At 40.8% G+C, this 26,669-nt stretch overlaps 1 pseudogene across 1 annotated transcript in view; it reads left to right on the top strand.

Moving 5' to 3' along the window:
• The window catches only part of LOC103794561 (guanylate-binding protein 7-like), a 56,888-nt pseudogene that overhangs the window by 15,000 nt on the left and 15,219 nt on the right, over nt 1-26,669 (top strand). Inside the window, exons 2-5 of the transcript XR_013520604.1 lie at nt 9,099-9,307; nt 18,961-19,088; nt 24,460-24,569; nt 24,770-24,965. The product of XR_013520604.1 is annotated as a guanylate-binding protein 7-like (transcript). The remainder of the gene's footprint in view (nt 1-9,098; nt 9,308-18,960; nt 19,089-24,459; nt 24,570-24,769; nt 24,966-26,669) is intronic.

The following is a 26,669-nucleotide window of genomic DNA, read 5'->3' as shown; positions in this document are numbered from 1 at the left end:
TCTCTTCCTCTTTCTTCCTCTCCTTTACTCATTTTTTTCTTCTCTCAAAAAAAAAAAAAGAAATGTTCAGATAAAAAATAAATATAGATGTGTGTATATATGTGTTAGCATTCATACATATATTTCTTAACTTTGCCCCTGAGTGGGTCTAGAAATAATGAGCACTCCTAGAATGATATCTTGGTGTCGAGGCACCATTATCCAATGAAAGAAACCAAAGATATTGGGAGAAATGGTGAATTTATTCTAGGGATAAAGCAGGAAAAATACAGATATTTTGCCTAGAATATGTTGTGTGGCCAAAAAGGAAAGAAGCAATAAAAATATAATGGAAGCATTAAAGAAAAAAACAAACCTAGGATCCAGCTTGAAGAAGCTCTCAATGGTGAAATCTAGGACAAGTTGAGTAACAAAATAAATATTGACAGTAAAGTATTGAAACCCTCAGAATAAAACTAATATCTCTGACTCTGCACTGATACAAACAAATGATTAAATCAGCAAAAAAATAAAAATAAAAATAAAGAAGTAACAGCCCTTGCTAATGGTACAACTGCAGTTAAAAAATATAGAAATAATGACTATAGTAGAAAATCCTTTTTAGTCAAACACCACAAAAAGAATCATAAATAAAAACTAAAAGTAGTGGCTGAAAAAAAAAAGTATCATAAGATTATATCTGCAGTCTCCAAAGTGTTTCTCAAAGTGGAAACTTTTTCTGTTTTTTTTTTGTTGTTGTTGTTCTTTAAGCTCTGGGGTACATGTGCACATCCCACAGGGTTGCTGCATAGGTACAAACATGCCATGGTGGTTTGCAGTCTCCAACACCCTGTCGCCTATATCAGGCATTTCTCCCAGTGTTTTTCTTCTCCAGCCTCCCCAACCCCTCTGGTCCCTCCCCTAGCCTCCAACTCCCCAACCAACCCCAGGGTGTGATGTTTCCCTCCCTGTGCCCACCTGTTCACATTGTTCAGCATCCACCTATGAGTGAGAATATGTGGTGTTTGGTTTTCTGTTTTTGGGTCAGTTTGCTGAGAATGATTGTTTCCAGATTTATCCATGTCCTACAAAGGACACGAGCTCATCATTTTTTATGACCACATAGTATTCCATGGTGTATATGTGCCACATTTTATTTGTCCAGTCTATCATTGATGGGCATTTGGGTTGGTCAGGTCTTTGCTATTGTAAACAGTGCTGCAATGAACATATGTGTGCATGTGTCTTTATAACAGAACAATTAATAATCTTTTGGGTATATACCCAGTAATGGGATTGCTTTTTCTAAATATTTGAGGAATCGCCACACTGTCTTCCACAATGGTTGAACTAACAGTGTAAAAATGTTCCTATTTCTCCACATCCTCTCCAGCATATGTCTCAAGATTTTTTAATGATCGTTATTCTAACTGGTGTAAAATGGTATCCCAATGTGGTTTTGATTTGTGTTTCTCTAACGACCAGAGATGATGATCATTTTTTCATATGTTTCTTGGCCATAAAAATGTCTTCTTTTGAAAAGTCTCTGTTCATATCATTTGCCCACTTTCTGATGGGTTTGTTTGTTTTTTCCTTGTAAATCTGCCTTACTTTATTTTTAGAGTCTAGATATTAGCCTTTTGTCAGATGGGTAGATTGTAAAAACTTTTTCCCATTCTGTTGGTTACTGGTTCACTATAATGCTTGTTTCCTTTGATGTACAGAAACATTCAAGTATAATTAGATTTCATTCACCTATTTTGGCTTTTGTTGCCATTGCTTTTGGTGTTTTAGCCATGAAGTCCTTGCCTATGCCTATGTCCTGATGGGTATTTTCTAGGGTTCCTTCTAGGTTTTTTTTTTTTTAATTTTTTATTGGATTTTAGGTTTTGGGGTACATGAGCAGAGCATGCAAGACAGTTGCGCAGGTACACACATGGCAGTGTGCTTTGCTTTTCTTCTCCCCTTCACCCACGTTTGGCATTTCTCCCCAGGCTATCCCTCCCCACCTCCCCCTCCCACTGGCCCTCCCTTTTTCCCCCCAATAGACCCCAGTGTTTAGTACTCCCCTTTCTGTGTCCATGTGTTCTCATTTTTCATCACCCGCCTATGAGTGAGAATATGCGGTGTTTCATTTTCTGTTCTTGTGTCAGTTTGCTGAGGATGACGTTCTCCAGATTCATCCATGTCCCTACAAACGACACAAACTCATTATTTCTGATTGCTGCATAATATTCCATGGTGTATATGTGCCACATTTTTCCAATCCAGTCTATTATCAGTGGGCATTTGGGTTGATTCCAGGTCTTTGCTATTGTAAACAGTGCTGCAATGAACATTCGTGTACATGTGTCCTTATAGTAGAACGATTTATAGTCTTTTGGATATATACCCAGTAATGGGATTGCTGGGTCAAATGGAATTTCTATTTCTAAGGCCTTGAGGAATCGCCACACTGTCTTCCACAATGGTTGAACTAATTTACACTCCCACCAACAGTGTAAAAGTGTTCCTTTTTCTCCACATCCTCTCCAGCATCTGTTGTCTCCAGATTTTTTAATGATCGCCATTCTAATTGGCGTGAGATAGTATCTCAATGTGGCTTTGATTTGCATCTCTCTGATGATCAGTGACGATGAGCATTTTTTCATATGATTGTTGGCCTCATATATGTCTTCTTTCGTAAAGTGTCTGTTCATATCCTTTGCCCACTTTTGAATGGGCTTGTTTGTTTTTTTCCTGTAAATCCGTTTGAGTTCTTTGTAAATTCTGGATATCAGCCCTTTGTCAGATGGGTAAACTGCAAAAATTTTTTCCCATTCTGTTGGTTGCCGATCCACTCTAGTGACTGTTTCTTTTGCCGTGCAGAAGCTGTGGAGTTTCATTAGGTCCCATTTGTCTATTTTGGCTTTTGTTGCCAATGCTTTTGGTGTTTTGTTCATGAAGTCCTTGCCTACTCCTAGGTCCTGGATAGTTTTGCCTAGATTTCCTTCTAGGGTTTTTATTGTGCCGGGTCTTCTGTTTAAGTCTTTAATCCATCTGGAGTTAATTTTAGTGTAAGGTGTCAGGAAGGGGTCCAGTTTCTGCTTTCTGCACATGGCAAGCCAGTTTTCCCAACACCGTTTGTTAAACAGGGAATCCTTTCCCCATTGCTTGTTTTTGTCAGATTTATCAAAGATTGTATAGTTGTAGATATGTTGTGTTGCCTCCGGTGCCTCTGTTCTGTTCCATTTGTCTATATCTCTGTTTTGGTACCAGTACCATGCTATTTTGATTACTGTAGCCTTGTAGTATAGTTTGAAATCCAGTAGTGTGATGCCCCCTGCTGTGTTCTTTTTGCTTAGAATTGACTTGGCTATGTGGGCTCTCTTTTGGTTCCATATGAAGTTCATGGTGGTTTTTTCCAGTTCTGTGAAGAAAGTCAATGGTAGCTTGATGGGGATAGTGTTGATTCTGTAAATTACTTTGGGCAGTATAGCCATTTTCACAATATTAATTCTTCCTAACCATGAACATGGAATGTTTCTCCATCTGTTTGTGTCCTCTCTGATTTCGTTGAGCAGTGGTTTGTAGTTCTCCTTGAAGAGGTCCCTTACGTTCCTTGTGAGTTGTATTCCAAGGTATTTTATTCCTTTTGTAGCAATTGTAAATGGCAGTTCGTTCTTGATTTGGCTCTCTTTAAGTCTGTTATTGGTGTAGACCAATGCTTGTGATTTTTGCACATTGATTTTATATCCTGAGACTTTGCTGAACTTGCTTATCAGTTTCAGGAGTTTTTGGGCTGAGGCAATGGGGTCTTCTAGGTATACTATCATGTCGTCTGCAAATAGAGACAGTTTGGCTTCCACCTTTCCTATTTGAATACACTTTATTTCTTTTTCTTGCCTGATTGCTCTGGCTAGGACTTCCAGTACTATAGTGAATAGGAGTGGTGAAAGAGGTCATCCTTGTCTAGTGCCAGATTTCAAAGGGAATGCTTCCAGTTTTTGCCCATTCAGTATGATATTGGCTGTTGGTTTGTCATAAATAGCTTTTATTACTTTGAGATACGTTCCATCGATACCGAGTTTATTGAGGGTTTTTAGCATAAAGGGCTGTTGAATTTTATCAAATGCCTTCTCTGCATCAATTGAGATAATCATGTGGTTTTTGTTTTTTGTTCTGTTTATGTGGTGATTTACACTGATAGACTTGCGTATGTTGAACCAGCCTTGCATCCCCGGGATGAATCCTACTTGATCATGATAAATAAGTTTTTTGATTTGCTGTTGCAATCGGCTTGCCAATATTTTATTGAAGATTTTTGCATCTATGTTCATCATGGATATTGGCCTGAAGTTTTCTTTTCTCGTTGGGTCTCTGCCGGGTTTTGGTATCAGAATGATGTTGGTCTTTTAAAATGATTTGGGAAGGATTCCCTCTTTTTGGATTGTTTGAAATAGTTTTAGAAGGAATGGTACCAGCTCCTCTTTGTGTGTCTGGTAGAAATCGGCTGTGAACACGTCTGGACCTGCGCTTTTTTTGTGTGGTAGGCTCTTAATTGCTGCCTCGACTTCTGACCTTGTTAATGGTCTATTCATAGTTTCAGCTTCCTCCTGGTTTAGGCTTGGGAGGACACAGGAGTCCAGGAATTTATCCATTTCTTCCAGGTTTACTAGTTTATGTGCATAGAGTTGTTTGTAATATTCTCTGATGATGGTTTGAATTTCTGTGGAATCTGTGGTGATTTCCCCTTTATCATTTTTTATTGCATCTATTTGGTTGTTCTCTCTTTTCTTTTTAATCAATCTGGCTAGTGGTCTGTCTATTTTGTTGATCTTTTCAAATAACCAGCTCTTGGATTTATTGATTTTTTGAAGGGTTTTTCATGTCTCAATCTCCTTCAGTTCAGCTCTGATCTTAGTTATTTCTTGTCTTCTGCTGGGTTTTGAGTTTTTTTGATCTTGCTCCTCTAGCTCTTTCAGTTTTGACGATAGGGTGTCAATTTTGGATCTCTCCATTCTCCTCATATGGGCACTTATTGCTATATACTTTCCTCTAGAGACTGCTTTAAATGTGTCCCAGATGTCCTGGCATGTTGTGTCTTCGTTCTCATTGGTTTCGAAGAACTTCTTTATTTCTGTCATCATTTCGTTGTTTACCCAGTCAACATTCAAGAGCCAGTTGTTTAGTTTTCATGAAGCTGTGCGGTTCTGGGTTGGTTTCTGTATTCTGAGTTCTAACTTGATTGCACTATGGTCTGAGAGGCTGTTTGTTATGATTTCAATTGTTTTGCATTAGTTGAGCAGTGCTTTACTTCCAATTATGTGGTCAATTTTAGAGTTGGTGTGATGTGGTGCTGAGAAGAATGTGTATTTTGTGGATCTGGGGTGGAGAGTTCTGTAAATGTCTATCAGGTTTGCTTGCTCCAGGTCTGAGTTCAAGCCCTGTATATCCTTGTTGATTTTCTATCTGGTTGATCTGTCTAATATTGACAGTGGAGTGTTAAAGTCTCCCACTATTATTGTGTGGGAGTCTAAGTCTCTTTGTAAGTCATTAAGAACTTGCCTTATATATCTGGGTGCTCCTGCATTGGGTCCATGTATGTTCAGGATCGTTAGCTCTTCTTGTTGTATCGATCTTTTTACCATTATGTAATGGCCTTCTTTGTCTCTTTTGATCTTTGTTGCTTTAAAGTCTATTTTATCAGAGACGAGAATTGCAACTCCTGCTTTTTTTTGGCTCTCCATTTGCTTGGTAAATCTTCCTCCATCCCTTTATTTTGAGCCTTTGTGTATCCTTGCATGTGAGATGGGTTTCCTGGATACAGCACACTGAAGGGTTTTGGATTTTTATCCAATTCGCTAGTCTGTGTCTTTAGATTGGTGCATTTAGTCTATTTACATTTAGGGTTAATATTGTTATGTGTTAATTTGATACTGCCATTTTGGTGCTAGCTGGCTGTTTTGCCTGTTGGTTGTTGTAGATTCTTCATTATGTTGATGCTCTTTAGCAATTAGTGTGATTCTGGAATGGCTGGTACTGGTTGTTCCTTTCTATATGTAGTGCCTCTTTTAGGAGCTCTTGTAAAGCAGGCCTGGTGGTGACAAAATCTCTGAGTACTTGCTTGTTCGCAAAGGATTTTATTTTTTCTTCACTTCTGAAGCTCAGTTTGGCTGGATATGAAATTCTGGGTTGAAAGTTCTTTTCTTTAAGAATGTTGAATATTGGCCCCCACTCTCTTCTGGCTTGTAGTGTTTCTGCCGAGAGATCTGCTGTGAGTCTGATGGGCTTCCCTTTGTGGGTGACCCTACCTTTCTCTCTGGCTGCCCTTAGTATTTTCTCCTTTATTTCAACCTTGTTGAATCTGACGATTATGTGTCTTGGGGTTGCTCTTCTTGTGGAATATCTTTGTGGTGTTCTCTGTATTTCCTGCATTTGAGTGTTGGCCTGTCTTGCTAGGTGGGGGAAATTTTCCTGGATGATGTCCTGAAGAGTATTTTCCAGCTGAGATTCATTCTCTTCTTCCCCTTCTGGTACACCTATCAAACGTAGGTTAGATCTTTTCACATAGTCCCACATTTCTTGGAGACTTTGTTCATTCCTTTTTGTTCTTTTTTCTCTAATCTTGGTTTCTCATTTTATTTCATTGAGTTGGTCTTCGACTTCAGATATTCTTTCTTCTGCTTGGTCAATTCGGCTATTGAAACTTGTGCATGCTTCGGGAAGTTTTCATATTGTGTTTTTCAGCTTTTTTAATTCATTCATATTCCTCTCTAAGTTATCCATTCTTGTTATCATTTCCTCATATCTTTTTTCAAGTTCCTTAGTTTCTTTGCATTGATTTAATACATGTTCTTTTAGCTCACAAAAGTTTCTCATTATCCACCTTCTGAAGTCTAATTCCATCATTTTGTCACAGTCATTCTCTGTCCAGCTTTGTTCCCTTGCTGGTGAGGAGTTTTGCTCCTTTCTAGGAGACAAGGTGTTCTGGTTTAGGGTGTTTTCCTCTTTTCTTCGCTGGTTTCTTCCCATCTTTGTGGATTTATCCGCTTGTCGTCTGCGTAGTTGCTGACTCTTCGATTGGGTCTCTGAGTGGACACCCAGATTGTTGATGATGAAGTATTTCTGTTACTTGGTTTTCCTTCTACCAGTCTAGCTCCTTCGCTGTACAACTGCTGAGGTCCACTCCAGGCCCTGCTTGTCTGGGGTGAACCTCTAGCAGCTGTGGCACAGCGAGGGATGCTACCAGTTTCTTTTTCTGCTATCTTTGTCCCAGGATGATGCCTGCCAAATGTCAGTCTTTTGGATATAGAGGGATCAGGGAGCTGCTTGAGGAGACAGTCTGTACTTTATAGGAGTTCAATTGCTGAGCTGTGAGCTCTGTTGTTCATTCAGGGCTGTTAGGCTGCTATGTTTGATTCTACTGCAACAGAGCTCATTAAAAAAACCCTTTTTTTCTCAAATGCTCTGTGTTGGGGGGTTCGGGCTTTATATTTGGATGTCCGTTGAGGTGTCCTGCCCAGCTAGGAGGTAGACTAGCCACTGTTTGCCTGCCGAGGCTCTGCCCTGCTGTTGTGAGGTTCGCCCTATTGCTGCAGGCTCTGCTGTTCTGCTGTGGTCTCCGCCATGCCCTGCAGCAGAGTCTCTCTGTTGTAGTGGGTTGCCTCGGCAACGGCAGGCTGTGGGCGTGTATCTCAGTAGGGACAGGTTGCCTCAGCAACGGCTGGCTGTGTCAGCAGTGGGCGTGTATCTCAGTTGGGGCCGGTTGCCTCGGTAATAGTGGACGCCCCTCCCCCACCGAGTGTCTCGGACCATCTGCTTGGGATCGTTTGAAATCGCGGTTTTGTTCGTCCCACTGGGCTATCCCAAACGCTCTGTCCCTGCAATCCCCTGGGCTGACCCACTGTCCAAGTCTCGTTCAGTCTCAAGTCCAGCCCTCTCAAATCTCAGGTTGCCGGTTCAACAGGGCACATGGACAAGCGCGCCCTGTGGGGAGTGCTGGGTAGGGCTGGCTGCCGCCACCCTGGCTGCCGGCTTCGCCAGGCAGAGGTACTGCCTGGCGTCCCACGTCTCCTTTATACTTGGAAATTTCCCCATTCTGTGGGCAACAAAGATCAGTCTGGAAATTCAGCTCCGACTTACCTCTTTGCGGATTCAACGAGAGCTCCAATCCTCGTCTGCACTGCTACCTTTCTAAACGTTTCCTCTTTCTGCCATATTTTGGTGCTGGTCCCTTCTAGGGTTTTTATGGTGTTAGGTCTTATGTTTAAGTCTTTAATCCATTTGGAGTTAATTTTACTGTAAGGCATAAGGAAGGGGTCCAGCTTCAGCTTTCTGTGCATGACTAGCCAGGTTTCCCAGCACCATTTATTGAACAGGGAATCCTTTCCCCTTGCTTGTTTTTGTCAGGTTTATCAAAGACTGTATGGTTGTAGATATGTTGTGTTGCCTCCGAGGCCTCTGTTCTGTTTCATTGGTCTATATCTCTGTTTTGGTACCAGTATCATGCTGTTTTGATTATTATAGCCTTGTAGAATAATTTAAAGCCTGGTAGCGTGATGCCTCCAGCTTTGTTCTCTTTGCTTAGGATTGTCTTGGCTATGCAGGCTCTCTTTTGGTTCCATATGAAGTTTAAAGTGTTTTTTTTTTTTCCAGTTCTGTGAAGAGAGTTGATGGTAGCCTGATGGGGGTAGCATTGAATCTGCAAATTACTCTGGGGAGTATGGCCATTTTCACAATGCTGATTCTTGCTAACAATGAGCATGGAATGTTTTTCCATCTGTTTGTGTTCTGTCTTATTTCCTTGATCAGTGGTTTGTAGTTCTCCTTGAAGAGGTGTTTTACATCTTTTGTTAGTTGTATTCCTAGGTATTTTGTTCTCTTTGTAGCTACTGTGAATGGGAGTTTGCTCATTTTTCATGGCTGCATAGTATTTCATGGTGTATATGTGCTCTGAATTTCAGAACCATGTTTGGCTCTCTGTCTGTTATTGTTGTATAGGAAAGCTGTATAGGTCTTCTTAGAAATGCACAAGAAAGAATGTTCAAGAACAGAAAATAAAAATGTATGCCCTATTGTTGAATTCAGCTTAACTAACTGACCAGACATTACTTTCCATTTCATTTTTTTCCTGGCAGACAAGGGGACGCCATGAACATGGCATCAGAGAGCCACATGCCAGGCCCAGTGTGCCTCACTGAGAACACTAAAGGGCATCTGGTGGTGAATCCAGAAGCTCTGGAGAACCTGTCTGCCATCACACAGCCTGTAGTAGTGGTGGCAATTGTGGGCCTCTACCGCACAGGCAAGTTTTACCTGATGAACAAGCTGGCTGGGAAGAACAAAGGTGAGTGACACCAGGAAAGCTTGGATGAGCCCCATCTGTCTAGTTACACAGTCAATATCCAGTAAGAAGATGAGATGAGGCTGGGTGTGATGGCTCAAGCTTGTAATCCCAGCACTTTGGGAGGCTGAGGCGGGTGGATCACGAGGTCAAGAAATAGAGACCATCCTGATCAACATGGTGAAGCTCCGTCTCTACTAAAAATACAAAAAATCAGCTGGGCATGGTGGCACGTGCCTGTAATCCCAGCTACTCAAAAGACTGAGGCAGGAGAGTTGCCTGAACCCAGGAGGCGGAGGTTGTAGTGAGCCAAGATCACGCCATTGCACTCCAGCCTGGGTAACAAGAGCGAAACTCCAACTCAAGAAAAAAAAAAAAGAGAGATGAGAGAAATTTGGTCTTGGGGATAAATGTTTAAAGCTAACTTTGAATTCATCATTGAACACTTTACATTCACTATGGAGGATTTAAGTCAACTGACTCTTTCCACTTTGTCTTTATTTTCACATTTCATATATAAATAAGGTATTAATAAAAATTAACTTAAATAATAATGCATCATTAAATATTTGCTAAAATATTCATGTAGTTATAGAAAGTTCCCACAGATCTTTAAGATAAAAATGAATGTTTCAATCCATGTTGGATATTCTAATTTCTGTATTTCAATTTTTTGTAATTAAGGTCACTATTAGTTATAATTTCTCATATCTCTTATACATGAGACTTTTGTTCAGTGTCACACAATCAATGTGGCTTATAAAGCACCAGGCTACCAGTCAGAAGGCTGATGTTAAAGTGTAGTCTGTGTGTCTTTCCAACTAAGTCAATCAGTTACTATTTCTACTTTTCAGTGTCATCATTCAGAAAATGAGTGATTTGACTACCATACCTTGAGTTCTTCTGCCAACTCAAAATAACAACAGATAGTCACTCTCCAAAGAAATGAATACATTCAGGAATAAGCAGGGGATTTATAAACTCTGGAAATGCATGCTATAACAAATCATGAGCTCATCCAGAAAGGTTAAGGGAGTGAGAAACTTTTACAGGCAAAAAGGAGAAGTATATGCCAGTTGATGCAAAATAAAAGTTCATTGGTTTGCAGGATCATATTGCACACGGTGACATGCACATTGGATCTTGCTTGAGAGAGTTTTATGGATATAACCCTAACTGAAGTTTTACAATTATAAACCTAACTGATATAACCCTAACTAAAGTTTCATGGATATAACCCTAATTGCAGCAAGTAAGGCTTCTTGCAAGGTTGTGGTTAGGACTGGCTATTACTGGAATTACAGAAGTAGCCTTTATTGTAAGGCTGTAGTTTGTAAATGCTTTTGATGGCAGTTTCCACTACAAAAAGGATACATGAAAGTCTTTCCTTCATGAACTCCTGACTCTATTTTATTAGTGTTTGGCAAAAGTGACTCCATTTTGCTTCTGACAACCTTTGCATTTCTCCCTTTGATCAAGATTTTTCTCTGAAACATCTCTGATCAGTCATCCTGTAGTTATGTAGTTTGTGTTCCTTAGTGCCAGATGCACTTGATTTCGTTGGTTTGGTCCCAATCAGTGGAAAGTGATTGGTGACTGGGAGTCAGTTTCAGAACCCTTTTAGCCACATTTGAGCAACAAGGAGGTTTGGAAGGAGTGAGTTTCAGGCTACTTCTACCTGGAATTCATTATTAAGTCAATTTGGTCGATTCCACATTTTTGGCATATTCTTTCAGTGCTGAGCCATCATTATTCTGTTAGGAGTCTCATTTCTGCACAAGTTGGACAGATAACAGGTACATAGCTTCAAGAAAATAATACAAAGCAAAACCAACAGGAGCATAAAGAATTCATTTTGGACAATGGTTCTCAACCAAGAGCTCAATTAAACAAATTAAAAACCATGTGGAACTGGGTAAGATTTGTTAGAGGCATTGAGTCTTTTATGAAGTTTGGTTCATGCTTCTATTATTTAGTATCTCAATACAGGGTTAAATCAAAGCTGAGAGTGTTAACTCTATAAAAAAGAGATCACTTGTACAATTTGAACAAAATGTTGTCTCAGCAATATTGCCAAAGTTATTCACTACATGGAAGAATGCACCTCTTAGGTCATGTAAAGATTTGGGATACATGCAGACCAAATAAAATATTAAACCAGGCATGCAGAAGTAAACAAAAACAAAAGAGTACTCACCAGAAGGACAATGTTCTTATCTCATGAAGGGCTTGCCAGAAAAGATAGTCTTTTTTAGGCTAAGAAAAAAAAGGCATTTTATTCAACGCATTTATTGAGGTGACCTTATCCAAATAAGATCCTGAACTAGACAAAAAGAAGGAATTTTAACCCAAGAGGTGACTCTACATGGCAGAAAAGGTCAGCTGTGGAAACGAAGAGATTGAAAGGCTCAACACATGAGTACCACGTATGGCTTCAGGGGCTGCTGATCATTCTAAGATGAGCTCACTTTGGGTCCTACTTCTGATGTTAGATTACAACCAGATAAATAACAACAGAGAAGTAGATCTCTAAAGAGATGACTTTATTTAAGAATGAGCAGGAAACCATATGCATACTGAATTCAGGTATGAATGCTATAATAAATAACAGGTGCATCCACAGTGGTTGAGACAGTGGGAAACTTTGAAGACAAAAAAGAGAAGTACATGCAGGTTGTTCTGAAACAAAAGTTTATTCATTTACAAGAGCTTACTCACAGGAGTTAACGTGTGTACTAGCTGTTGCTGAAAGAGCCAGTACAGAAGGGACCCTGATTTTAGGACCCTAATTACAAGTTATACCACTTCCAACTTCACAGTTAGGACTGGATGTTATTGGAAAGATGTCCTCATAACATTAGCCTTTGTTGCAAGGTGGTGGAGTGGCAACATCCTCAATGGCAGTTCCCATCACAGGAAAGTGTGCATGAGAGCTTTTCCTTCATGATCTGCCGACTTCATTAAAGTCACTTTGGCATAAGTGACTCCATTTTAATGCTGACAACTTTCACACCTTCTGCCTTTAAAATTCTAGAACCCTTTTACTAGTCCAAGGTATAACTTTTTGATTCTGCTGCATTCTAATACCTCACAGATTTTCTTAAATTTTTGGCTGATTTTTGTCATTGTCCATCTGAAACACTTAAGTGAGTTCTGTTACTAAATCTGGTCTACTTGGCTACATATTCTGGGGTTAAAATCACAGACTCCTCCACTACATTTCAAGATGTTGCTCTCACTACTCCACTCCTGGAAACCATTTCGATAGACTGCACTACAGTGGATGCTTTACAGTGTCCTTTCCATGTCAGACTCTCCTCCATTTGGATGTCTTTCTGTTAACGTGACACCCATCTAAGGAAAAAGAGTCACTACATAAAGATTGTAAGATTTATTGCTGAGGTAAAATAAGGAAACTGAGGCAGGTATAAAAAAAGTGAGAAGCCAATTTATTCAGCTCCCTGGCAACCTCAGTGGTCCAAGAGGAGTTAGAGAAGTTGTACCCGGCTGTTCAGGGTGTCGAGTTTTATGGAGTGTGCAGGCAATTGATTGGTTACTTGGGAAACAAAGAGAAGGCATTTCTATTAGCTGTTGAGGAGTAGGAAGTACATGTAGTTAAAGTAGGAAGTATATGAAACTAGCTGCCATTGGTAGGCGGGCAAGACTTTGGGTAAGTGGACCTTGATTGGCTACTAAGGAAACAAAGAGAAGGCATTTCTATTGGCGGTTGAGGAGCAGGAAGTACATGGAGTTAAAGTAGGAAGTACATTAAACTAGCTGCCATTGGTAAGTGGGCAGGACCTTGGGTATGGGGGCCTACCGGGGGTGTATGGGGCAGACTGTTGCTGGGCAGGGGACAGTGGGGCTTCTTTTAAAAAAACTTTCTCTGCAGGGTTTTTTAACAGCAGGCTGGAGGTTGGATGTATAATTTAGTGCTGAGTGTGGGCTTGGGCACCGTATGCAGAGGCGGGTGTGGGGAAGCTTTGTGGGGAAGCCAGATAATGAGCTTTGGTGATGATGCAGTTATCAGGTGTGGAAAGTGATGAATGTGTCCGTTTGACTCCCGGCAAGGCAACTGGCCTTACATTCCGACCTTTTTGATGATATAGAATGCCGCTTCTCTCTGACTACTTCCTGCTGAATGGGGCAGAGTGGGGGGTCAGTTGGTTGGTGTCTCGGTTGTGAGTCAGACGGAGGGGTGAAGCAGCATTTGATTTACGGCTACTCTGGAAACTTTCTTTATGCGAGTTTGTAAAAACCTGAGAAAGGAAGGGGCTAACATTAAGTAAAAGACAAATAATGATAAGAGGGATGATTTTTTTGCATTAAGAGGGAGGCCACCGTGTCTGCAGTTTTTCTGGAGGTGAAAAAGGCTTTAATCCATCTAGAAAAGTATTTATAGATGTTCGGAGGTAGTGAATTTTTTTGTGGGTGGGCATATGAGTAAAATTAATTTGCCAGTCTTGGGCCAGCAGGTTGCCATGAATTTGGTGATTAGGACACTGTGGCTTAAGGTTCTTTAATGAGTCCTTGAGAGTGTACTTTAAACAGGGGGATGTCTGTTGAGGGGGGGTTAGGCTGCCCTGTAGGTGATTGTGACAGGTTGAACCTGGTCTGGAGGGGAACTGAGGCAAAGGGGGGTTTGTTGAGGTAGGCACATAAAAAGCAGTTGGTGAAATTTGTGTATTTGTCTAAATTTAACACGTTGATACCTTGTCGGTTTAGGTGAAGGCAAAGAGAAAGTAAGACTCTGGGTGAAGGGGAATAGTAAAGAAGGTGTCTTTGAGGTCCAGAAATGTAAAATGAGAGGTAGTGGAAGGAATATTAGATAGTAGGGTGTAAGGGTTGGGGACTACTGGGTGGAGAGGTACTACTGCCTCATTGATTTGACGGAGGTCTTGAACTAGGTGGTAGTTGCTGGATGGCTGTAATTTAGGAGTATTACAAGGGAAACTGGTGGGGATAAGGAGTCCCTGGGCTAAAAGTTGAGTGATGATTCGTTTTAGGTCTTGGCGGTGGTTTTTGAGATGGGAAACTGAGGATGGGAGGGAAAGTGGGTAGGGTTTTTGAGAAATATTTTAACTGGTGTGTGATGTGTGGCTACAACAGGCTTGGAGATATCCTATGCTGAGTGGCTAATTATCTCAGGAGGAAGAGGGTGTTGAGGGGAAGGGTTATGACTAGGTGCATTGCCAGTTAGGGTTAGTATTAGAAGATGGGTGGGGGATGAGGTTGGCTGTGAGGGGCTAGTGAGTTGGAGGGTGGACCTTAGAGTTTGGAGGATGTTCTGCCCTAGTAGGGGAACTGGGCATGAAGGCATCATTAGGAAGGAGTGAGAGAATGGGTGCCCCTCAAGGTTACAGGCTAGGGGAGGAGTCTGGTTGGGTCAGGAGGGCTTTTCATCAATTTTCATAACTGACACCTGGGAAGGTGTGCTAGATCTGGAGTAAAAAGGAAATACAGAATAGGTAGCTCCCATGTTTACTAAAAAGGAAATGGACTTACCCACTCCCTGTAGCATTATTCTGGGCTCGGCAAGGGTGACAGGGGTCTCTGAGTCTGGGCCACATCAGTTGTTCAGGAGGCTGAGGAGTTCAAATGAAGGGACTGTATCCTTTGGACCAGCTTGCCCCTGAAATAGAGGTGCGGGAGGTGAGCCTGTAGTCCGGGATGTGCAGTCTACCTTCCAGTGTCCAGTTTATTTGCAGGTATGACAGGGTCCAGGGGCCGGATGCGGATGGGGCACTGTTGAGCCCAGTGTCCTCCCTGGCTGCATTTGAAACAGGGCCCGGGTGGGACCTTTGAAGCAGTCTGGGTGGGTCCAGAGGGTTCTGAAGGACCCTTTTGGAGGGGCTTTGATAGGCCCCTTACAGCAGATGCTTGGTGAGTTGCCAGCCTTAGAGCTGCTACAAGAGCTTGGGTTTGGAGGCTTACCTGTTGCTGTAGCTGGGCTTGGCGGGCAGCCTCAGCCTTTTCCTCTCAGCCATTAAAAACTTTAAATGCCATATTTACCAGATCTTGTATGGGAGTTTAGGGGCCCTCCTCAGCCTTCTTTAGTTTTTATCTAATATCTGGTGTTGACTGGGAAATAAAATGGGCCGCTAGGAGGGTAGCCCAAGCTAAAGAGTCTGGATCTACTGGGGTATGGAGGACCATACCGTTAGTTAGCTGGTCTAGGAAGGCAGCTATATTTTCAGTAGGAGTTATTTCTCGCTGTTTGTCATAATTAACTACTTTTTGGGCTGTGTTTTGCATGCCCGCTAGGAGGCACTGTAGCATTTGGTCTCAGCAGCGGTGGTCATTTTGGCTAGTTTGATAGTCCTAGTTAGGATCGGCCTCAGGGACTGCCACTGCTCCCACTGGCATCTGATCATTAGTGAGATGTACTTGATCAGTGTGTGCTCTAATTGCCATGAGAATGCCATTACGCTCGTCAGGAGTAAGGGTAGAAGACAGGATTACATAAGTGTCATGCCAGGTTAAGTCATATGCCTGAGTGAGATAACGAAATTCTTTAATGTAAGCAGTAGTGTTGGCAGAGAATGACACTAAGCGTTTCTCAATAGCGGACAGGTCAGTAAGGGAGAAGGGAACGTGCACTCGGACAACACTTTCTGCCCTGGCCACCTTGCAGAGAGGACAAAGGAGGGAGTTTTTCTCGTGGGGAGCGCTGCGAGAGTGAGTGTGAGCACTAACAGGAGAGTCTACATCCAAACTTGGAAGAGAAGCAGGAGGAGGAGTTTGGGGGTCCACGTATGGCAGGAAATTAGTGGATCAGGTGGGGGTTATGGAGAGTTCTTCAGGCAGATTGGGGTCAGAAAAAGAAGAGGAGGAGGTTGGAAAAGGGGCTGAGGGCAGTGGGGGGACTTTTTTGCCAGGAGTACTTGGGCAGAATTGAGGATGAGCAGAGGCTGGGGTGGGAACAGAGGTGCCAGAAAGCCTGAATATAGGGAACCTCTGCCCACTTGCCATTTCTTTGGCAGAAGTTGTCTAAATCTGTTAGAATGTTAAAGTTGAGGGTGCCCCCAGGAGGCCACTTGGACTGGTTGTCTACAGGATACTGTGGCCAGGCCACAGAGGAGAGGAAGAGTAACCTTTTCTGTTTTATAGAAAGACTCAGTTTAGGTATATTTTCGACTAGGCATCCTCGTGGTGACTTGGGGTCTGGGCAGGAGTTCTGATTACCTGTATTTTATCTTTTTCTGTTTCTTAAGGGCAAGAAATGGACATGAAAAGCAATTATACTTAACATGGGCAGAAAAGCTCCTTTCCTGGAGGGGGAGGCCGAGAGAACTTACAGGCTACAATGATAACAATGAGGAAGAAAATAAATAGGGACAGGGCTAGAGCTATTTGCCACATGGTAGAGTTAGAGGAAGTGAAACTAGTGGAAGTGGGAAGTGGGGTTTCAGTGGTAGAAGAAGAATAGAAGGAAAAAAGAGAACAGAGTTATTTGTAGAGGCAGGAACTCAATGAAGGTCCCCTGAAGCTAGTGGTCTGTTACTCACTGTAGAATATCCAGTACCTCCAGGGAGGCAGGCCTGAACCAGTGTATATCAGCAAGTAAGAGCTTAACAAAGCTGGCAAACCTACAATAAAGACAGGGCCACATATAGAATTGATGAACAAAGGGTGGGTGCCCCCCCAGATGGGAGAACAGTCTGATGGTCACTTCACAACTGTTAGTCCTGAGGTGAATTACTGTTATGCCTTATGATGCCCCCGTGGAACCACAGGAGGAGGCTTACAGAAACCCTGTAGCCGTTAAGCTGTGGGACTATGTGTAGTCACGCATAGACTCACTCACTCACACACTCGCTCAGAGAGAGAGAGAGAGAGAAACTAAAAGTGCCCGAGAGAGAGAGAGAGAAAGTAAAAGTGCGTGAGCAGGAGCTAACCTGCCAAAGGGCAAGTTTGAGATTGAGAGCCAGAGGTCTGATTCAGTCCCGGGCAGATCCCGGGCTTGTGAACAGGGCTTCTTATCACCCAAACCTTAGCTGCTGCTGCGGAGATGATCGGAAGGGCGGCTCAGCCCTCTGAGCTGTCCCCCAAACATCGGAGATTGTGAGAGGGTTCAGGAAGGTGGGGACGTTTCCTTCAGATTCCTGGCCCTGAGAGACCCCTTACAGGGAGAAGACAAGAGTATAGGGACATCTCCACTATGCTCAGGTCCTCGGGACGAGGTTGGTGCCCTGGGCCCATGGCGAGTAACAAGAAGGAGTCCCTGATGTGGCTGCGTTTATGAGCAGGGAGTCCAGAGAGCAGGCAGCAAAAAAGTTATGGGTAACAGAAGTCTTACCTCGTGGCAGAGTGGCTACTGGTCCGGCCTCAAGTGGAAGAGTCGGTTTCCCTCCCCAGGAGGGGGATCTTACAACTTGTCCCAGGTTTCGGCACCAAATGTAAGATTTATTGCTGAGGTAAAATAGAAAAACTGAGGCAGCTATAAAAAAAGTGAGAAGCCAATTTATTCAGCGCCCGGGCAACCTCAGTGGTCCAAGAGGGGCCAGAGAAGTCATACCTGGCTGTTCAGGATGTGGGGTTTTATGGTGTGCAGGCAATTGATTGGTTATTGGGAAAACAAAGAGAAGGCATTTCTATTGGCTGTTGAGCAGTAGGAAGTACATGGAGTTAAAGTAGAAAGTACATGAAACTAGCTGCCATTGGTAGGTGGGCAGGACCTTGGGTATGGGGGCCTGCCGGGGCATAAGGGGCAGGCTGTTGCTGGGCAGGGGACGGTGGGGCTTCTTTTAAAAAAACTTTCTCTGCAGGGTTTTTTAACAGTGGGCTGGAGGTTGGATGCAGAATTTAGTGCTGAGTGTGGGCTTGGGCATCGTATGCAGAGGCATGTGTGGGGAAGGTTTGTGGGGAAGCCAGATAATGAACACGGGTGATGATACAGTTATCAGGCGTGGAGAGTGATTAATGTGTTCGTTTGACTCCCGGCAAGGCAACCGGCCTTACAAAGATGAACCCTTGTCTCAGCCCCCTCTCTAATTTCACTTTTGCATGCATGTTTGTACTTCCTTTTCAGTGTCGCATAAAATATGCACAGGTATTTCAGTCTTTGTCTGCCACTATGAAAAAATAATTAGACAGGGTAATTTATAAGTACTAAAAACATATTTCTCACAGATCTGGAGGTTGAGAACTCCAATATTAAAGCACAGGGCGATTCAATGTCTAGTGAGGGCTTGTTACTCACAGAGGTGGTTTCCCACTGTCCCCAAATGGCAGAAGGGGGAGGAGGAACAGTGAACCTCCCTTAAGGTCTTGGATAAGAGTATTAGTTTTTTAACTGAGGGCATGACCCTTTCCGATTTAATTGCTTCTGACTTCTTAATATTATCATTTTGGGATTAAGTTCTAACATATGAATGGGGTATTGGAGGGACTAACAATCAGACCATGGCAACAGGTTAGTAGAGTTTACATTAATTCTGCAATATTTGAGCTTATATAGATATGAGGTGAATAGGGGACCCAAATACTTCTTGAGAAAGTCATTCATATAAATAAAGATTGGATTGGTTCTTTGCTAAAATGGAAGCAACCACTTCCCCTGCCATGCACTTACATTCCTATACATTTAACAATTATAAACTTGGTCTGCCTGGATTCTCCTGTCACTGTATGTTGTTTCTCCTCTTCCCTTGAAGGCTTCCCTCTGGGCTGCACAGTGAAGTCTAAAACCAAAGGCATCTGGATGTGGTGTTTGCCTCACCCCTACAAGCCAAACCTCACCCTGGTCCTTCTGGACACTGAGGGTCTGGGTGATATTGAAAAGGTAAGACAGAGCCATAGAGAAATCTCCTTTACCTTTAATTCTCTGCTTATGTTTTTACACATACCATAAATCCAACTCCTGTGGCCTATTCCTAAATCACAAATCTGACTACGGGGAACAAAGTTAATTTCATTTCCTAGAACTTACTTTCTTGGTAAGCTCAAATATTTTGGACTATTGGTGATAGATCTTCTTATTTTTAACACTTGGATGAATTATAACATTTAATAAATACCTTCTGCATTGCAAGAGTCTAGGGCTGTTTGCTAAATACATTGTCCTGAATTTCAAAGCTATATGCTAATCAGTGCAGCAGGTAAATGCTCAGAACCTAGTGGCGAAGACAACATTGTGATCAGAGTGCTCAGATGCTGGAAGTGAGGGCCTAACCCAATGATACAATTTAGGAGACAGCTTCCTGGAAGAAGCTGTAACCTTCTTCCAGGGAGTGGGATCAATGGGTGCTACTAGTTAAGGTGTGTGGGGTTCATAAAATTGGAGGTAGAAATTAGGAAAATGGAGTTTCACTGAAATAATCTATTTTGAAATGCATAGAAAAGCACCAGCTAGCCAGGCATGGTGGCTCACGGCTCCAATCCCAGCACTTTGGGAGGCCGAGGCAGGTGGATCACCTGAGGTCAGGAGTTTGAGACCACCCTAGCCAACATAATGAAACCCCATCTCTACTAAAAATGCAAAATTAGTCAGGCATGGTGATGGGTGCCTGTAATCCCAGCTACTTGGAGGCTGAGACCGGAGAATTGCTTGAACCTGGGAGATGGAGGTTGCAGTGAGCTGAGATTGTGCTATTGCACTCCAACCTGGTGACACAGTGAGACTCTATCTCAAAAAAAAAAAAAAAAAAAGCACCAGAAAAAGAAAGGAAAAGTGCCAGATACACCAGGAACATTCATAAAAGTTTTTGCTCAATTTATTGGGCTTGGATATGTAGTCATCACCGACTTTCAGAACAGCGTGAGCTAGACCCACAAAAAATTTGTAAATTGAATAATTCTAGATAATTTTGCTTTATAGTATTAGGTGCAGTCTTTTCCTTTACTTATATTAGTCTGAGTAGAAATTGAAAATAGGCTTGGTCAGAAACGACGAGGGGGATGTTACCACTGACCCAACACAAATACAACATTATGAAAACCTCCATGCACATCAACTAGAAAATCTATGAGAAATGGACAAATTTGTTGAAACATAGACTCTCAAGACTTAAACAGGAAGAAATTCAATCACTGAACAGAAAAATAACAAGCTCTGAAATTGAGGAAGTAATAAATAGCCTACCACCAACAACAAAAAAGCCCAGAATCAGATAGATTCATAGCTGAATTTAACACATGTACAGAGAAGAGCTGATAGCTACTGAAACTCTTCCAAAAAATTGAGGAGGAGGAACTCTTCCCTAACTCATTCTGTGGAGCCAGCATCATCCTGACACCAAAACCTGGAAGACATACAACAGCAAAAGAAGAAAACTCCAGGCCAATATCCTGGATGAATATCAATGCCAAACCCTCAACAAAATACAGGCAAACTAAATCCAGCAACACATCAGAAGCTTATTCAACATGATAGGTAGGCTTTATCCCTGCAATCCAAGAATGGGTCAAGATATGCAAATCAATAAATGTGATTCATCACATAAACAAAACTAAAGACAAAAACAACACGATTATCTCAATAGATGCAGAAAATGCTTTCAATGAAATTCAAAAACCACCTGTGGTAAAAACGCTCGATAAACTGGGTATTGAAGGAACATAGCTCAAAATGATAAGAGCCATATATGACAGACCCACAGCCAACATCATACTAAATGGGCAAAAACTGGAAGCATTCCTCTTGAAAACTGGCACGAGACAAGGATGCCCTCTCTCACCATTCCTATTCAACATGCTATTGGAAGTCCTGGCTAGGGCAATCAGAAAAGAGAAAGAAATAAAGAGCATTCGGATAGGAAGAGGGGACGTCAAACTCTCTCTGTTTGCAGACAACATGATTATATGTCTAGAACAGCCCATAGTCTCAGCCGAAAGCCTTCTTAAGCTTATTTTAAAAACTTCAGTAAAATCTCAGGATACAAAATCAATATGCAAAAATCACTAACATTCCTATGCACCAACCACAGAAAAGCTGAGAGCCAAGTAAGGAACAAACTCCCCTTCATAATTGCTACTAAGGAATACAGCTAACTAAGAAAGTGAAAGATCTCTCCAACGAGAACTAAAAGCAACTGCTCAAATAAATCAGAGATGACACAAATAAATGGAAAAACATTCCTTCCTCATGGATAGAAAGAATCAATATTGTTAAAATTACCATACTGCCCAAAGCAATTTATAGATTCAATGCTATTTCTATTAAACTACCATTGAGATTCTTCACAGAATTAGAAAAAAACATTAAAAAAAAATTCATATGGAACCGTAAAAGAGCTCAGGCAAAAAATAGCCAAGACAATTCTAAGCAAAAAGAACAAAGCTGGAGGCATCATGCTACCTGAAGTCAAACTATACCACAGTGCTACAGTAACCAAAACCCATGGAACTGGTACAAAAACAGGCACATAGACCAACAAAACAGAACAGATAACCCAGAATTTAAGACTGCACACCTACAACTATCTGATCTTTGACAAACCCGAAAAAAAAAAAGGAGTGGGGAAAGGATTCCCTATTCAATAAATGGTGCTGGGATAACAGGCTAGCCATATGCAGAAGATTGAAATTGGACCCCTTCCTTAGACCATATACAAAAATTAACTCAAGATGGATTTAAGACTTAAATGTGCAACCCAAACTATAAAAACCTTAAAAAACAACCTTGGCCATACCATTCAGGACACAGGCACAAGCAAAGATGTCATGATGAAGATGTCAAAAAGCAATTGTAACAAAAGCAAAAATTGACAAATGGGATCTAACTAAACTAAAGAGCTTCTGGACAGCAAAAGAAACCATCAGCAGAGTAAACAGACAACCTACGAATGGGAGAAAATATTTGCAAACAATGCTTCTGACAAAGATCTAATATCCAACATCTACTAAGAACTTAAATTCACACAAGCAAAAAAACATTAAAAAGTGGCCAAAGGACATGAATGAGTGTAAATTAGATTAACCATTGTGGAAGACACTGTGGCAACTAATCAAAGACCTAAAGACAGAACTACCATTCAACCCAGTAATCCCATTATTGGGTATGTACCCAAAGGGCTCTAAATTGTTCTATTATAAAGACACATGCACACATATGTTCATTATGGCACAATAGCAAAGACATGGAATACACCATGGAATACTATGCAGCCATAAAAGAAGAACAAGATTGTTTGCAGGGCATGGATGGAGCTAGAGGCCATATCCTTAGCAAATTAAGGTAAGAACAGAAAACTAAATACCACATGTTCTCATTTACAAATGCCAGCTAAATGATGAGAACACATGGACAAATAGAGGGGAACAACACACACTGGAGCCTATTGAAGAGTGGATGATGGGAGGAGGGAAAAGATCAGGAAAAATAGCTAATGGGGACTTGGCTAAATACCTGGGTGATAAAATAATCTGTATAACAAACCCCCATGACACAAGTTTACCTATGTAACAAAGCCCCGTGTTGCAGTATAAAAGCCAAAACATACTAATTGTATTTTCTTTTTTTTTAACTTTTATTAAGTTTTATGGTACTTCATTAAGTTCAGAGACACCACTAAACTTAAAATATTTCTTAACTTCTTTATTTTATTTTATTAAGTTCTGGGATAAGGCTGAACTTAAAATAAAAGTTTAAAAATATATAATTAGTGTGTAGAGGCTTTCATACTGCAAAAATCATAAATGTGTATGGGGGTCTCATTTAGAAACAGTGAATTTAAAGATACAGTACTAACATTATCAATCATCATTTCAGTATACAACAAAGATGAAATATTGACTTAAAATAGATTGTAACTTGCATAAAATTTTTTATTTGCAAGAGAATAATTGTTCAAGGGACCAGAATATACAAATATATACGTGCTTGATGGAAGCAAAATTACTTGTTGGCCTTGGAATTTGTAGATTTGGTTAAAATTTAATTCTATTTAAGGAATCTTCATGTCTTGCCCTAAATATTATTCTTAGCCTTATCTTCTCCACATACCTATTCACTCACTCAGTTGAATTAAATAACTCTGTAATACCATTATATGATCACACCCTAACAATTGTGACTTGAGTCCTGTTGGGTCTTCCACCTTTTTAATTCTTTCATTTCCACAAGTCCTCATTTTATGTACTCCTTAACGTCCAGCTCTTTTCACCTACTGCCATCTTATTCTAGTTAGACATGGTAACTTCTTGCTTTGAACTCAGAGAGCGTTTGTTCCTCTTTATTTCTCTTCCTTCCCACTTCCCATTTTATGGATTTTTTTTAACGTTATGACTTTGGTTCCACGCCTGGCAGAAATTATCATCTTGGTTGTATTTTTATGTTGACAACCCTATCTGCCACTCCTGAAAGTCATCTTGTTGTCATTATGGAACTTTGCATCCGCGAAACCAAAGGCGCGGTTTGCATTTTGTACATAGCCAAACAATTTTTGGTAAATTTGATTAACATTTGCATTCCTCACATAGCCATGAATAAGAAAACCTGCAAAGGGATTATTGTTCACTAGTTACTGCATACTTACTATGCTGTAGTCACTGTATTAAATATTTTACACATTGACAGTGTCGATTGCTACTTTTAATACCTAAAGAAAGCGAAGCCCTGAGAAGATCAATATAAGTGGCAAAAATACCGCTTGACATTAACATCATCTTCAAAATTCATATTATATGCCCTACTATTTAGCTTTATATCCTACAGATAAAATAGTGAATGAAAAACCAAATGAATGAATTAATAAGTGAATAAGTTAAAAGAAGACTCCTAAGTCCGAACTGTAATGTGTTTTCTAATGTAAGGAATAATATCAGATCAAGTTTGGAAGAATTTAAGTTTGTCCCAAACAAAAAGTAGAGACTATCATTCAGGAGACTTCAAACCAAGATGCTCCCCTTATAATAGTTAAAGCACAATTTATAAAGCATAAGAGAAGAAAAGTTTTCACTTATCTTGTGATTGGCCATTATGCATTAACAATAATTTTAGGGCAAATAGAGATGTTTAGACTGCTTTTCTATAGCTAATTTATTTAATGTGACTGAATCAAGGTGACAAGCATATAAAGCTTACATTTGTGTTTCCTTTAGACAGCAATTTGGGAAATCTGAAATGACTTAAGTTTTAGCTACATGGATACTAGTAGTTGACCTTCAGGTGTATCTAAACTTTCGCCTCCATTTTTATTTTTCTGTAACACTAGAGTGACTCTAAGAATGGCTCGTGGATCTTTACCCTGGCTGTGCTTCTAAGCAGCTGCTTTGTCTACAACAGCATGAGCACCATCAACCACCAGGCTCTGGAACAGCTGCAGTATCCTTCCAGGAAGTGAAGAGCCAGGTTTTATGGAGTTTAGGGAAATGGAAACTGAAACTGTGTCTTCTTTGCTGTGACCCAGTTGTCCTGGTTGAGTAAGAAGAGACACAGTGCAAAAGGGAATGTTTATCAAACTTGTTTCTAAGTGAGATGTTGAAATAATGGTGTAGGGTGTTACTCCTTAGCTAAGATCCCAGCTATGTGATTGAACTAACAGAGTTAATCAGGGCAAAATCCTGCCCCAGGACTGATGAAGTTGAGGACCCAGTGAGTTTGTGAGTTTCTTTCCAGACTTTATTTGGACTGTTCGAGATTTTACCCTGGAGCTGAAGTTAGATGGACACCCCATCACAGAAGACGAGTACCTGGAGAATGCCTTGAAGCTGATTCCAGGTATCGGAGCACGGCCTGGATAAGGAAAGGTTCAGTAGTGGGTGGGATCAACTAAGACCTGCCATTCAGCACCTGACACACATTTTTATATTAGACTGGATAGAGGCCCATGCTCATGGTATTCGGTGATCACCAATGTGATTCTTGTGGTTATTTTTACTTGAAATTTCCCAGAGGTTGAAGTTTCAATTCACTGAAGAAGTTCAAAACTCAAAGTTCAATCAAATGATTTTAGACCAATAAGTACCATAAAAAATATATTGAGGATTACAATTAATATTATCACATCCTAAGACTCATATATTTGTGTTACTTATTAACTTCAAGGGTTCTTCCTATTCTATTTGGAGAAAATTAACTAATAATTTGGAAGTTCACAAACACAGAATCACAAGAAGTCAAATGATCTAATTTTGGAAATACATTTCACTCTGTCTATTTTATTAGCCTGGATGGTTATATCCTTTACAGAAAAATAAAAAAGATTTATACAGTAAATGATTCAGGCAATTTAAAAATACACTGACATATGCTTCCAGTAAGACTGTCAAATCCTTCATTTCACTGTTTTCATAACATCACCTACTTCATTCTACAGACTCTTACAATATATTGTCAATCTATTATACATTTGTTAAATGGATTGTATTTAGCAGAGTGGATACCTGTTGGTACCTACAATATCCATCTTTGTTCATTTATTCATCCTTTCAACAAAAGTTTGTTTTGAGTAATCTGTATATGCCCCAGAATCCCTCTGCAAGACAATGTCAGACCTAATATAATCTGACCTGCATATTTTTTGTCTCTATCCAACATTTTCCCCAGCCACATCTTGTCCTCGTTTTTAGCAGTTACTTTATTTTTAAGCCCAACATTTCATTTCTGACATGGGAAGAGTAAGATTGAGAAAGTGTGTGATGCTATGTAAAATTAGCCAGAAGCAGGAAGAAGAATACTACAATATCTCATTTATATATGGATTCTATTTTAAAATGTGAAATACATAGAAACAGAGAGAGAACAGTGGTTACCAGGGCATGGTGAGGGAGGAAATGAGGACATGTGGGTGAAGGGTACAAACTTGAAGTTATACAGCATGTAAAAGTCTAGGGATCTAATATACTGCATGAGAACTATCATTATCAATATTGTATTTTACATTTAAAATTTATGGAGATTGGATTTTAGGTACTCTTACCAAAAAAAAGAGGTGGGGGATAAAGGAAAGTAAGTTTGGAAAATGTTAGATATATAATTTATAATTTGCTTACTTAATAATAATTTCACTATGTACATGTATATTGAAACATCATATTATAACACTACAAATATATACAATTTTAAAAGAAAAAAAGTACCTTTTTTTTTTCTGTTGCAGTTTTGCTCTTGTTACCTTAGCTGGAGTGCAATGGCGTGATCTCAGCTCACCGCAACCTCTGCTTCCTGAGCTCAGGCAATTCTCCTGCCTTAGCCTCCTGAGTAGCTGGGATTACAGGCACATGCCACCATACCCAGCTAATTTTTTGTATTTTTAGTATTGACGGTGTTTCACCATGTTGACCAGGATGGTCGTGATCTCTTGACCTCTTGACCCACTCACCTCGGCCTCCCAAAGTGCTGGGATTACAGGCTTGAGCCACCACGTTCAGCCAAGAAAGTACTTCTTATCATAGTTTAGTTAGTCACAATTCAGCAAACATT

The sequence above is a fragment of the Callithrix jacchus genome, chromosome 7 (assembly GCF_049354715.1).
Source record: "Callithrix jacchus isolate 240 chromosome 7, calJac240_pri, whole genome shotgun sequence".
Lineage (NCBI taxonomy): Eukaryota > Metazoa > Chordata > Mammalia > Primates > Cebidae > Callithrix > Callithrix jacchus.
The sequence above is the reverse complement of the archived record's forward strand: the minus strand, read 5'-3'. Positions and strand labels throughout refer to the sequence as shown.